The 15651-nt window shown below is 35.9% G+C and overlaps 1 pseudogene; it reads right to left on the reverse strand.

Annotated features, from left to right (window-relative positions):
• Nucleotides 1-15053: 15053 nt before the first annotated feature.
• On the reverse strand, nt 15054-15150 carry LOC122126005 (annotated as a pseudogene).
• Between the last annotated feature and the right edge of the window lie 501 nt (nt 15151-15651).

Below are 15651 nucleotides of genomic sequence, written 5' to 3' on the forward strand. Positions count from 1 at the left end.
ATTTTCCTCAATCAGTGTTCTTTCTGTTAAGGATCGTTTTGGCTATTCGGGGTCTTTTATTGTTCCATACAAATTTTTGGTTTGCCTTTCCTATTTCCTTGAAGAATGAGGTTGGAATATTGATAGGTATCACATTCAATTTGTAGATAGCGTTGGGAAGTATTGCCATTATCAAGATTTGATCTTTCCAATCTAGGAACATGGGAGTTTTTGCCACTTTCTAAGTCTGTTTTGATTTCCTTTTTCAGGTATTTAAAGTTTTCATCATAGAGGTCCTTCACTCCTTTGGTTAAGTTAATTCCTAGATATTTTATTTTTTGGGGGGCTATTACGAATGGAGTTGCTTTCCTAATTTCAGCCACAATTTTCTCATTGTTGGCATACAGAAAAGCTATTGATTTTTGAGGGTTAATTTCATACCCTGCTATTTTGCCCAAGTTTTGAGTCACCTTGAGTAACTTGGGAGCGGAGTCTTTAAATACAAGACCATGTCATCTGCAAAGAGGGAAAGTTTTACTTCTTCTTTCCCTATTGGGTTCCCCTTTATGTTTGCATCTTGTCTTATTGCTGTAGATAGGCCTTCTAATACTAGATTGAAGAGCAATAGAGAGAGTGGGCATCCTTGTCTCGTTCCACAGTTTAGAGGAAATAGCTTTAATTTTTCACCATTGAGATAATACTTTCTGTAGTTTTGTCATACACAGCCTTTATTGTATTGAGGAATGTTCCATAGATTCCTAATTTTTCCAGGACCTTCACCATAAAGGGGTGTTAGATCTTGTCAAAGGCTTTTTCTGCATCTATTGAGATAATCATGTGGTTCTTATCCTTGCTCTTGTTGATGTGATAAATTATGTTTATTGATTTGCGCATATTGAAGCAGCTTTGCATCCCTGAAATGAATCCTGTTTTCTCATGGTGTATGATTTTTTGGATGAACTGTTGAAGTTGATTAGCCAAAATTTTGTTGAGAGGCTTTGCATCAATGTTCATCAAAGTAATGGGTCTATAGTGCTCTTTCTTTGATGAGGGTTTTGGGATGAGGGTTATGATGGCTTCATAGAAAGCGTTTGGTAGTGAACTTTCTCTTTCAATTTCATTGAAGAGTTGGAGGAGTATTGGTGTGAGCTCTGCTTTGAAGGCCTTGTAGAATTCTGCTGTAAAACCATCTGTTCCTGGGCTTTTCTTAGATGGGAGGTCTCTTATTGCTGTTTCTATTTCAATGCTTGATATGGGCCTGGTTTAACTCATCTTGGTTTAGTTTCGGCATGCAAATATTTGCCAGGAAAAGGTCCATTTCTGTCAAGTTCTCAAACATTTTAGCATAAAGTTTTGAGCAGTATTCCTTTATAATGTTCTGAATCTTGGTTGTTTCTGTAGTGATGTTTCCATTCTCATCTCTGAGTTTATTAATTTGGGTGTGTTCTCTTCTTTTTCTGACAAGATTTTTTAGGGTCTGTCAATTTTGTTAATTTTTTCGAAGAACCTTCTCATTTTGTTGATTCTTCCTATGGTTGTTTTTTTTTTTTAATTTAATTTAATTTTATTTGTGAACATACTGTACAGAGGAGTTACAGTTACATGGGCAGGATAATGTGTACAGCCTCCTCCTTTGTTTACCCTTCACATCCCTTCCCAGCCTCCCCCCTCCCCCCCAATCCCAATCCTTCTCCTTCCTCCCTCCCCAGCCCCCCCCCCCCCCGCACCAACGTTGTAAAGTTCGTTTTGGACATGACAACTTGTACTTCTCATTGTTGCAACAGGTCGATTCTAATTCATTTAATTCTGATTGAATTTTAATTATTTCTTTCCATCAACTGGATTGGGGTTTATCTTGATGCTCTTTTTCAAGGAGTGTCAGATCTCATTAAATTGTTGGTTTCAGGTCTCTCCAATTTGTTAATATAGGAACTCAGAGCTATAAACTTGCCTCTGAATCGTGCCTTCGCTGTGACCCACAGGAGCAGATAATCTCTGTGCTAGTTTTTGTTGAATAAGAGGAACATGTGAACGTTGTTTCTAAGCTCTTCCATGACCCACTGGTGTTTCAACATTGTGTTTTTCAGCCTCCATGTGTTACTGGACCTCCTTTGATGGCTTTTTTTGTTGAGTTCTAATTTTATTCCCTTTTGGTCTGAGAGAATGCAAGATATGAATTCAATGTTTCTGAAGTTTGACAAATTTGATTTGTGACCTAAAGTGTGGTGTATTTTGGAAAATGTTCTATGTGCTGCTGAGTCAATTGTGTACTCTGATGCTGCTGGATGAATATTCGCTAGATGTCTGCTAAATCAGTTGATGTTTGCGCTTGTTTAGATCGGTGGTTTCTCTGTTGAGTTTTTGCCGAGTTGATCTATTTAGTGGGGATAGTGGTGTGTTAAAGTACCCAAAAATGTTTTTGGATCTATGTGAGATTTAAAGTAGTATTTCTTGGATGAATTTGGGTGCACTATTGTTTGGCAAATATTTAGAATTTTAATATCCTCCTGAAAGAGAGATCCCTTAATTAATATGTAGTAACCTTCTTTATCTCTTCTCAATAATGTTAGTTTGAAGTCTATTTTATCTGATATTAGGATTGCAAATCCTGCCTGTTTATGGGGGCCGTTTTCTTGGTAGATTTTGTTCCAGCCTTTTACTTTCAAAATGTGTTTGATTTTTATGGGCAAGTAGTGATTCCTGAAGGCAGAAGATAGAAGAATCTTGCATTGAAAACCAACTAGACAGTCAATGTCGCTTAATTGGAGAGTTACATCCCCTAATATTGAGAGGTAGGACTGACAGGTATTTGGGTGTTCCTGCCATTTTATCCACCTTCTTGGGTGCTATGCCTACTGGATTCTTCCTATGCTTCTTGGATTCTGTTTGGGTGTGTTTTCTTGGCCTCTATTTTGGTCTTGTTGGTTTTGTAAGTTTAGGATATCTTTAAGTATCTTTTGTAGAGCTGATTTGGTAGAGATATATTGTTTGTTTTACTTTGCTATGGAAGATTTTTATTTGATCTTCAATTATGAAGGAGAGCTTAGCTGGGTACACTATTCTTGGTTGATAGTTGTCTTTAGAGCATGGCATACATCATTCCAGGCTCTTCTTGTTTTAATTGTCTCTGTTGAGAAATCTGAGGTGATTCTAATTGGTTTTCCTTTATAGGTGACTGATCTTTTCTCCTTGACAGCTTTAAGGATCTTTTCCTTGGTCTGAATTGATCTTGTGTGGCTTATAATTGGACGATGGGATGTCCTGTGCCTGCCTGGTCTATTTGGAGTTCTAAAAGCTTCTTATATCTGAATATGCCTATCTTTCTGCATGTTGGGAAGTTCTCTGCTAGGATCCTGTTGAACAAATTTTCTAGAACATTAACTTCTGTCTCTATGTGCTCCTCTACACCCATTTCCCTCAGATAAGGCCTTCAGATAGTGTCTTCCAAGTGTTGAATAGATCTATCATATTTCTTGAATTTGTCTTAGATAGTTGCATGTTCTTTCTCTATAATACCTAGGCTGTCTTCAATGCTGGAGATTCCATTTTCTGCATGGTCTAACCTACTGTCAAGACTTTCTACTTTATTTTTCATTTCTTTTTCTTCTAATTGGTCAGCTGTTATGGCTTCAAAGTCTTTGTTGGAGCTTTGTTTTAGATCTTGTATGAAATTCTTTACTTCCTTAATTTGGTATTCTGTGTTTATTTTCAAATCACTTAGTTGATTGGTCATGTTTTTCTTGGACTCCCATTCCTTCTGTTGGGCTCCATTCAGCATTTCCTTTGTGGTCTCCCTGACTCCTTTCAGGTGTCTGTTTATGGATTCCATGAATGCCTCTATTGATCTTTGTCTATGCTCATCCCGCTCTTGCAATCCTTGTATTAATCTTTGATTGGATTTCTCACGTTCATGCAACTTCTGTAGTTCTCTTTGACTGATCTCAGCCTGCTCACACAATTCCTTTATTTCTCTTTGGGTGTTCTCAACCTGCGTACACAATTCCAGTATCAATCTTTGAGTAGCTTTCTCAAGCCCATGTGCTTCCTGTTTTGATATTTGGTTTGCCTCCTCTCTCTCCCTATCAGGCTCACACTGAGTCCTTTGCAGGGTTTCAGTCTTTTCATTCACCATGTTTACCAGTAGTGTTTGTAGAAGTTTTTGGGAACTCTCCTCTGGATTATTCATTATCTGTTCTGTCACCTGATTATCTTGAGTGGGAATTGAGATACCGGGACTTGCCATTTTTCTTGTGTTTTTCTTGCTTGTTCTTCCTATTTGGGATGAAAGTAATGCCAGTTTTGTGCTAGAACACCATTTTAATGCAAGCATCCACCAAAGCCCTGCAATTGCATAGTTAAATGTCTGCAGATACAATCTAGTTCAACAGTTACAGTCTATTTAACATTAAACAACTATGTATTAATGGGCTAAGAATAGCAAAAAAGAATTTGACAAACCAGAAATTATTAAGTTTAGGGAGAAAAGTGGGGAAAATAGGGTTAGAGGGATGTGGAATGGTAAAAGGAGAGTGAAATTAAAGAATTCCTAATCTCGCAGAGATAAATGGATTGGAAAGAATGATAGGAGAGAGAGAAGAAAAAAATTGAAAAAAGAGACAAGAAAAAAATGGAAAGAGAAATATTTAAATTTAAAAAGTGAAACTCTTAAAAGTAATGAAAATTTAAAGAAGTAATATTGAGAGAAAATGGAAAAACAAAAATTTATATTAAAAAGTGAAACACTTATGAATTATGTAAATTTGTAGATGATATTGACAGAAGAAAATGATAGGATGAGAGGAAGGGAGGGATACAAAGGAGACCTGAAAAACTAAAAATTAAAAATTCTTCAAATATTTAATAGGTATAAATAGATAATACTGCTATTAAGGAATTTAATCCTAAGAAGTTTTGAATTGAGTAATACATTTTTGGATTAAGTATATGCACAATGGGGGATAAGGTCTTATAATCAATGACAGATATATATGAGGATGAACAGAACAACAAATAATTCATGCAAAAAGAACAAAAGATGAAAAAGTAAAATTATGAGAAAGAAAGAACATCAAAGACCAACAGGTCAGTAGAGATTTTTTTTTTAAAGCACACACACACACACACACAAACACACACACACATAGACCTAAAATAAAAGTTATATGAGGAAGAAAAAATGATTAATAAAAACAATTCTTATAATTGAAGAGTAAAAATTTTAAAAAGATACAAAAAAGACTTCTTTGATTTTGTTTTTGGGGGGTTGATGGGAAGATCCTGTATCTCCCTTGAGACAGTAATCAGTCTCTTGGTGGAGTCTCTGGTTTGCTTGTGGTGTTTGGTTTTCTGTGGCTTGATTAGCTTCTTAAGTCAGTTTGTTTGGGCAGGCAGAAAAAATTCCCTTGGTTTACCCAGAAGTTTGTGATCCTCCTCCCAGGCTAGTTCAGTGGGAGGGAGATCTGCTTTGAGTATCACAAAACAGGGAGATGGCTATTTCCTCTAGTTTGGAGTTGCTGTGATAAGGCTGGGTTCTGCATAAAGTTGAGGCTTTTCAGCAAACAGTAGCTTTTCCCTGAGGGGCTAGCTTCTGAGACATTCACAGAGCCCAGCCTGGAACCATTCTCAGGGTTTATGTTTACTGAGTTTCAATTAATTATCAGGGCTGCTGTAGGGATGGCAACCTCTGTCTCTGTTTATCCAGTGAAGAAAGCCATTCCTTCATGGGTGTAGCTTTCTCTGCCTAGTTGTGGTGACTTTCCCATGGGTGGAGTTGAGAATGGCAGGTCAGGGTAGGTACTTGTGACTTGCAAAATAACTCTTTTGTTTTCATCAAAGGACTGAGTTGGAGCTAGCTGCTTAGCCAGGCCTTTGTCTACATCAAAGATGGATATCTCCGATGTTGGGCGAAGGGGTGGCCTTCCCTCCTCTGCTCCCTTTGAGAAGGAGTGAGGATGTCAGTTTTATACTCATGCTGGAGTGTTGGTTCCAGGGTAGCCTCTGGTCTGCTATCTGCAGGATGAAGATATCTGCTACTTGTCAGTTCTTGCTGGTGTTGAGTAAAATCTGCTCGCCTGCTACATCTGGAACATTTGTCCCAGACTCTCTGGGATGTAGGTATGCTGGCTATGGATACCATCACAGCCGCCACAGCCTCCGCAGCCATGGCTGCTGGAAAATGCTCAGATCTGTCTCCTTACCTGGATTTTCCCTCTCTGGCCAAACTCTCTGTACTGTGATGGCACACATGGTGTGACTAGGACTGTTCACTGGAACACTAGAACTGCTTTCCATGCGAGAACTTGTTTAGCCACCAGATTCTCCTCGCCATCTTCTCGAAATTCCTGAATTTGTTTAAATATTACTGGAATTGTTTTGGAATAAATAATGCTCACCTTGACTATCTTGAGAAAGAAGAATTGGTTTCTCAGCACTATAGGTAAGAACTTGAAAGAAACAAAAGGAAAAATGAGGAACAACTCAACACATACATTCAAAAGAAAGAAAACAACCCAAGAAAACACAAATTAACTCAGTACTCAAGAACCTGCAGGAAATGCAAATATTTTTTTAAAAAATAGCTATGATAAGCTTATGAAAATTCTGACTACATGGGAGTCTACTGCTGTGAGGATAGTGGCTAAAGCTCAGAATGGACAGAAAGATCTGTACACAATGCCAGGCACTTTTTATTCTAAATTCCAGGAAGAATAACATGAAGTAGACTAAGCCCACGATCATACACAAGTAGGAAGCAAGAGTCTATCTGAAAGTTAATCAGGATAATTTAGGGCTGGGGACATGCCAAAGTGGTAAGAACATCCATTTAGGAGACACAAGACACTCAATTCAAATTCTAATATTATGGGTATTAAAGAAAAAAAAGCTATGACTTTAAATAATGGGAATAATTGCAAGATTTGAATATTTGAGTGGAGAAAAATCCATGAGAGAAATAGAGTTTACCCATGTTGCAATGCTTTCTACTTAAGTGATAATACTATGTGGTACTCCAGACATAACAGAGTTACCTTGCAAATGAGCATTGATGTTCATTTGGGTGAAGGAAATAAGACTATTTCCTTCCCTACTTACACAGGTGTAAATTAAATACTTTTTGGGGGTAGATTTTAGTTCTTGTACCAAGAGCCTGCGTGATATCTCTGAGTCTTTTCTCTCAAGGCTATCACTCTACTACTTTGAGCCACAGTTCCAATTCTGATTTTCTGTTGGTTGTTTGGAGATAAGAGGCTCATGGACTTTCCTGCCCAGGATGGCTTCAAACCATGATCGTCAGATCTCAACCTCCTGAGTAACCAGGATTCCAGGCCTGAATCGTCCATGTTTTTAATAATTTAGTAAATTGTACAGTTACAGAAGTTATAATTTATCATTATAACCTTTATAATATATGTGTGTATATTTATATCAATGAATGCATATAGAAATATTTTAACATATTTTTGTGTCTATAGTAGATTTATGAAATCATCCTTCATAATAAAATAACATGGAAACAAGTTTAATGAGGAGCAAAGCAAAGGGAATTGTCACGTTTCTTGTTTTTGAATGAAATATGAATTGTGAGAATGAGTTTGAGAAAACCATTTAACAAAATGGATAACAGCTATTTATTCCAATCCCTTTATTTGCCCATATTGTGCATCCTCACACATGAGTGTCAAAGTCAAACTACACTTTTTTGCCTTTGTATTTAAATCACATGTTATAATTTAGGGGATAGGTGAAGTAATCAAATAAAGATTAAAATGATAGTAAGTGAAGCTATGAGTTAGAGCTGAAAATTATTTTAAATATGATAATAGCTAATTTAATTCCATATCTCTTACTTTTACTCTATTGTCATATACTTCATTCCCACATTAGGAAAGTACATAGAAGGTTCTCACTAAATTATGTGTAAAATTATGAAAAAATGTATTAAAAGAATATGGGCACATTGGGGCTGGGAAAGTGGCTCAGTGGTAGAGCTTTTGCCTTGCATGAATTAGGCCGTGGGTTTGATTCCTCAGCACCACATAAGCAAAAAGAAGAAAGCCAGAAGTGGCGCTGTGGTAGATTGCTAGGCTTGAGCAGAAAAGCTGAAGGACAGCGCCAGAGGGGCCCAGAGTTCAAGCCCCTCGACCGGACAGAAAAAACAACAACAACAACAACAACAAAGAATATGGGCACAGTGTGGTTTTAGCTGATTGAGACCTGTAGGGGGTAGTGTGTTTTTGAGGACTTGAAAAACGTTGTGATGGAGATGAAGGAAGTGATTATTCTGGAAAATTGGCTAGAGGATTGCTCCCAGAAAAATAGTGATGAATTCTTCCAAAAGGTTAGAGTAAAATCATTCTCACAATCATGTTCACTACTGCACTATTCACTGTAGAGAATTTATGGAAACAGCCCAGATGCACTTTAGCAGAGGGATATTTGGAAAAAGTGTTGCACATATACACAATTGGATTGCACCCATCCATTTTAAAGACTGTTACAACATTTGCAAAGAAATGGTTAGATCTAAAATTATGTTAAGTAAACAAAATCACAGCCAGACACAAAAAGGACGCATATTTAGAAGCCAGAATTTTATGCAAGTTAAACAACAATATTAATGGAAGAATGCTATTTGCAGAGGAGTATTTAACAGGTGTAATTTCTTATAAAATTCAACTTTTAATCCAACAAAATGAATACCAGGAGACTATGACTTGGAAAATGTGAGGGGAAGTCAAAGGGAAGAAATAAAGTGACTTATGGAAATAGAGAGTGAAGCCATAATATTTAATGCCGATAGTATGAAACTAGAAAAATTGAAAGTGGGTTGAGGTTTGGAAGGATGTGAGAAAGTTATGTAAAGATCCATTGTACTTATAAACTGATTCGTTGAATGGAAATCCATCCATACAACTATTTAATAAAAATATGATTAAAAACAATGGAGACATCTGATCTTAAACCATGAGTCAATATGATAATTCCTTCTCAGAAATTTTCTTTTCAGGTATTTTCCTCATAATGACAGAAAAGTGAACAACTCAATGAATATCAATACATCACTTTTTATACCCTAAATAGACACAATATAAAAATCACAGTAAAAATATTAGAATATACACATGATAAAATAACAGGTAGAAAGTATCAAACTCTGATTGTTTTCCAAGTACTTTACCTTTGGTATCTAATTTAATCCTCACAATAATTCCATAAAATGGAATTACTTCTATTTTTAATTCTAAGGTGATGATATTTAAGTCTTCAGGGTTGGAATTACTAGTACAACATTGCACACACGGTAAATGTTAGCCTGCTTTCCATTCCTACCATATGAAATAACCTCATTCTATTTTATAACTACCAGCACTCAGTCTACTAATTCTAGGGAAATTCCCCAAAATTATTGTGCACATTCTAATAATATTTCACTTAATAGGTAACTAAGCCTAACACCGGTGGCTCACACTTATAACGCTAGCTATTCAGGAGGCTGAGATCTGAGGATTGTGTTTCAAAGCCAGCTCGGGCAGGACAGACTGTGAGACTCTTATCTCTAATAAACCACTAGTAAACTGGAAGTGGCACTGTGGTCCAAGTGGTAGAGCACTCGGCTTGAGTGCTAGAGCGCTCGCCTTGAGTGGAAGAGCGCAGGGACAGCACCCAAGCCCAGAGTTCAAACCCCATGACCAACAACAACAAAAAAGAAAATAAGTAACTGTAATATGAAAACTCCAAGTTCATAATCAATTTATACCTCCCTGGTGAAAGGAACTGCTAAACTATAACATTCTTGATTTCTAGCTCAAAATAGTAGAAATCATATTTTATCCCTTCACTCAACACTGCACTGCCTGGGGACCCCATCTCTGGTTAACACAGTCTTACTGAAAGAATGACCTGCCCAATTCCTGATGGAAACAGACTGCAGGTCTTTAGAGCAATCGTTTCCACATTGTAGCTCACCTCAATTGTTTACCATTAGAAATATTTTGATTCCTTTTATACACAACATTTTGAGAGAAATGTACTAATTTAAAATGTTATTAAAGAAAGACTAATATAAAAATCACTTTTGACCCCAGCTAAATATTGACCTTTCATATACCCCAAAATGCAGTCTTACCTATTATTAATATTAGGAACGAGAGGTTGAAAATCATAGACACCAAGACCTAAGTATGAATTAAAGACTCTCCAACTTGTGAAAACAATTGTTTTAAAAAGACATGAATACTACTGCATTTTTAATTCCCTATGGTAATGATAATGATTCCCTATGATAATGATAATGATAAACTATTAACACCTAAAAATAACTCATTTTTTGGGATTAGGACACAAAACACAAGGTTAGTCCTAATCATTTTAAAAGTCCATTATTTATGCTAAAAGTTCACTCATAACTATAAAGATTCTAAAACTAACTGAAGTACAGAGGAAATAATTTAACTGCATCATCTACATTCAATGGACTGTTAATAGAAAACAAAGTTATACTAATAATTAGCTTACCCAACTCACTTACATTCTTTTATTCTATTCCATTTACTTTCATAAAAACTGTGTTTTCATAAAATAAAGCATAAAAAAACGTATATACCCACTTACATTTTAGATCTTAACAATATTTATTTCAGAAATTTTGGCTCTACAGTCAATGAACTGAAATAATACTAAAATATTCAAAGGATTTTCAGAAATTGCAAGACTTGCTCTGGGATGTTATGTATATTGGAAAAGATATTCAAAAAGCCTTATTTGTTAAAGTAGCCATAGTTATACACAAAAGAGCCATTAGTAAAGATCCCTGTGCATGTACAAAACACCTTCAAATGCATCCACAATCTGGACATGACACATGCTTTTTGTTTGTTCGTTTTTGAAAGGAATATCTAACAAGCAAATCCACAATACTTATTTTCAATAAATAAGACGGGATATTCAAACGTAATATGGGTTCTCTTAATGAGAACAGATATAATATTGCAAAGAAAGTGATTTTCAACAGAAATCCGGAAAGAGTTTATCCAACTTGTGTTTCACAGGAATAACCAGAGAGTTACAGGAATACCTGTTTTGTCAAGTCGGCCAAATCACTCCATGAGTGTATCTTAAAAATATTACCAATTTAAGAGGTCAAATACGTATTTTGTCCTGACAATCATCTTACAGCAATAACTTACTAACTAATTATGTCTGTATCTTCTTACCTGACATACAATAAGAGCTGAAAGCGGTCTCTTTCTAAATTAGTATTGTAAATGCTTTGATTATGATGACGTTATTATTAAACAAATAATATTTACAGAAGTGTGGTTCCACTGAAATGACATGACAGAACACTGATAAATAAAAAAATTGCAACACAGTTAGCTTTTTTCAGCCTCACCCTGTCCACATTGGCAAGCAACATTGCAACAGCACACGCACACATATACACATACATACATGTTCGCACATGTACACACACATATACATGCATGTTAAATTCAGGGTTTATTGTACAAAAAATCCAAATAAAATATTAGTGATTAGGACAAATGATAGTATGCCTTATTAAAAAACAATACATAAACCATTACCACGCATGTTACATTTTACCTGCCTCTCCACATGTGACCACTTAATTTATTTTTAATTAATTAATTACCCTATTAATTAATTCATTTGTTTGGTGCTAATCCTAGGGCTTGAACTCAGGGCCTGGCTTTGTCCCAGAATTTAGTTTTTGTTTCAGTTTTCTCAAGGCTAGCATTTTACTGCTTGTACCACAGCTCCATTTCTAGCTTTTGCTGGTTACTTTCAAATCAGAATCTAATGGACTTTTTTTTCTTGGTCTGCTTTCAAACCACAATCCTCAGATTTCATCTTTCTGATTAACTACTATTAAAGACATAAGCCATCAGTGTAGCTTCTACTTTTTCCTCTATAGTTATCTAATGCCCATACTTAGATAGTAATTTTAAAATGAGAGTATAGAAGCAAGATGTACAGTGATGATACTGTCCTGTCAGAAAGTTAGTAATGTAAATTTATTCTTAAAACCATACACAAAAATACCACGAGATAGTGTAAGAGAACTCACTATTGAACATATGAGCTTTAAGTGCATTCTAATAGATCCATTATTTATTGGTACCCAACATTAGTAGAATGTATGAGGCATTGGTAAAATAGAAGTCCTTTGCATGACTACATACATTCCTTGTTTTTTCAAAGACACTTGTTTTCATCTAAAAAGTAGGCCTGTCTATTGTCTTCATGAGATTTTGATGATTGAAAGTGCTTAGTGAGAAGGCCAAAATGTATTAGTAGTCCTTAACTATCAATTCTCATTTTTTTTCTTGGAGAATATAATGATCAAATCAACAGTTCAGAATCAGCAAGCAATACTTCAGAATCATGCTTCCAGTGCAAGTGCAAGTAAGAAATCCTCAATAACAATTTCCAAAAAGTTTTTTCACAGACAAAATCTCCCTGCCTTCTCTAGCTGCTTTACTACCTTCTTATTCCTTCATTGTACAGGAAAAGTATGATTCAACTGATTTCAGTCAAATCTGTTACTAGAATTATCAAGGATTTAGTTTATTGTCTGTAATTTGGTCAAAGTTATATCTCTTTACGTAGGCTACTAAAATGTACTTACTAATTTCAAGTAAATACATAAATTCTATTTCCACCTCTTTTAAAAATAAATTTTTCTTTGCTCTATAAATTGATCAGAAGCATGGATTTTGTGGTTAGCTAGGTCATTACACATCTGTCTCTCTCTTTCTTTCTCCCTTTTTTGGTTCTCATAGACAATATGATTGCTCCATATTATCCTAATTTATTTTGCTTTTATATTTTTGGTTGCATCATTTCACTTTTTGCTCTGCCATTTCCCAAATCATTTATATAAAAGGCATTATTTTCTATTTTCTCATTCCTAGAATAACCTACACATGTAGACATTACTGGTCCTCATTTTCAGTGTGTACATTTGAATATGGAGGAACATCTTTCTGCTGCTCTCCATCAACTCCCTACTCTCCAGTTAGAATAATTTCGAATAGTAAAATTGGAAAAAGAGAAAATAAATCATGGTGAATAAACAGATGCAGAAAATTCACCGGGTATTTCTGACTAGTTCAACCAATGGGAACTATTAGGGAAATACATGGACACCTCATTCCCACTGGCACTCAAAGTCTCTGGTTAGGCAATTCTTAGGAATATGGGGAACAAGATGAAAAAGTAAGGAATGGTATCAATTGCAAGGAAAAAAATTGGAGAAGGATCCAAGCAAATCTCTTCATTGGGCTGCCAAAAATATTCAGCTTACTGCAGTGCGGAGACTTCTTTCCCAAAAGGCCACTCATGTTAATAGTAGGGATGATGATGAGTATACCCCTCTTTGAGAAGCCTACAGTGGACACTTTGGACATTGTCAGTGAGTTGGTGTCTCAAGCGGCACATGCAATACCTGTAGATGACTGGATACCGCTGCACAGTGCATATACGTGGAATAATACCAGAGTGGCTTCTTTCTTAATTCATCATGATACAGATACCAATGCCCAAACTAAAGGACTCTTTTTTAAAATTTTTTTTTGGCCTGGTCATGGGGCCTGAACTCTGGGCCTGGACACTGTCCCTCAGCTCTTCAGCTCAAGGCTAGTGCTCTACCACTTGAGCCACAGCACCATTTCTGGCTTTTTTTTTCTGCTTATGTGGTGCTGAGGAATAGAACCTAGGGCCTCATGCATGCAAGGGAAGTGCTCTACCACTGAGCCACCTTCCCAGCCCAAATATTTTTGTTTGTTTGTTTTTTGTTGGTGTTGTGGGTTTTTTTTTTTTTTTTGTCGGTTGTGGGGCTTGAGCTCTGGGCTTGGGTGCTGTCCCTGTGCTCTTCAGCTCAAGGCAAGTGTTCTACTGCTTGAGCCACAGCGCCACTTCCCCAAACTAAAGAACTCTTGACACCCTTACATCTTGCTGCTGAGAATTGAGATAGCAAAGGTACGCTGGATCACCTTCTGTTGAACCATTATATAAAACCAGGCCTGAAGAACAACATAGAAGAAACCGTATTTGATATTGCCAAAAGGATAAGTATGTATCACTACCTCTACGAAGTTGTGGAAGGCTGTACAAATTGTTCAATGAAGTCCTAATGGTCGGGTTAAGTTTCTTAAATTTCAAAAATGCAAGTCCATCTTTTGTGTCCCTACAAAATATTTTCACAATGAAATAAGAGCAATATATTTTTTTTTGGTCGGTCATGGAGCTTGAACTCAGGGCCTGGGAGCTATCCCAGATATCCCTTGTGCTCTTCAGCTCAAGGTTAGCGCACTACCATTGAGACACAGCTCCACTTCCAGTTTTCTAGTGGTTTATTTGAGATAAGAGTACCACAGACTTTCCTTTCCAGGCTGGCTTTTAACCATGATCCTCAGATCTCAGCCTCCTGTGTAGCTAGGATTATAGGCATGAGCCACCAGTGCCCGGCAGCACTAATATTTTCCTGTAAAAATTCATGGATTCTGCGGAATTCTTCCAAGTGAATTGCCTGCCTTGGATGTCAAAATGTATTCAATAGTTTTTGTATACATGTATAATATTTTCTTCAGAGTTTGTGATTTTTTAATCAAAAATAATTTTAATTTACCTGTTGAAATGAGTAGTACAGAAACTAAAATATTTCTGGTGCTTGTCTGAAAAAGTATATTTTAAAATATACTATATTCTATGTTTGCAAAATGTTCATAATTTATTTTATTTTCTCCTAGATATTCTTTGAATTCTACATTATTTTATAATATATAGGTTCACTAATGTGTCCTTTCCGATTGCATTCCATATTGAAACAGTTTGCTTCCTTTAATATTATTTTTCTTTGTGATAATATGACAATGTTGTCTAATTTGAAAAGATTTGTAAAGTTTATACTATGTAAACGCCTTTGTGAGGTGAAGATTTAATACGCTGATGTCAAACTAAATTTAATTCTATGAATTACGTGTATTGTTACACTTGTAATTTTGTAATCAACTTTTTAATAACTGTTTTTCATTTCTTGCATCTGAAGTCTGAATAATATGGAATACTTCTCACATTTTCATATTATCCTTGTGCAAGTGCCATGTTAATCTCTGTATTGTAATTTGAGTATACATGCTGCTGAAGCATGTAGTATCCTCTAAATTTAAGTAGTTAATGATGCAATCATTATACAGGCTTATATCTATGGGTGCCTACTTGTAACAAGGAAACCTTATTGTTCCTAACAATGCTATCGATCTTATTTCCCTAAAATTCTGTGAATAGTGGAAAAATTTTATTGATCAGTCGGTTGCTCACATTTGCAAAATTTTTTGTCAATGACTATCTTAAGTCTTTTTATTTGGAATTTGATCATACTCTCAATTATTTATAGATAGGCCCAAAGGTGAAGGCGTTTTCAAGTACTTATTTATCCAACTGAATTATCTTTGTGGACCTAATGGATTCAAAGTAAGCATTGCTTAAGAGCTACTTCTAAACTTCTTCAGCTGACATTTTCCCAAATGAGGTGTTATTGGAACAAATGTCTACCTGAGCCTTTACCCTTCTTCCATGTGGGAACAGACCAACCAGAATATCTTACCCTGAAAGCATAGATTGTCTTACTAGAACAAAGCTAATCTTGGT

Source organism: Dipodomys spectabilis, unplaced genomic scaffold (assembly GCF_019054845.1).
Source record: "Dipodomys spectabilis isolate Male_0828 unplaced genomic scaffold, ASM1905484v1 ptg000270l, whole genome shotgun sequence".
Lineage (NCBI taxonomy): Eukaryota > Metazoa > Chordata > Mammalia > Rodentia > Heteromyidae > Dipodomys > Dipodomys spectabilis.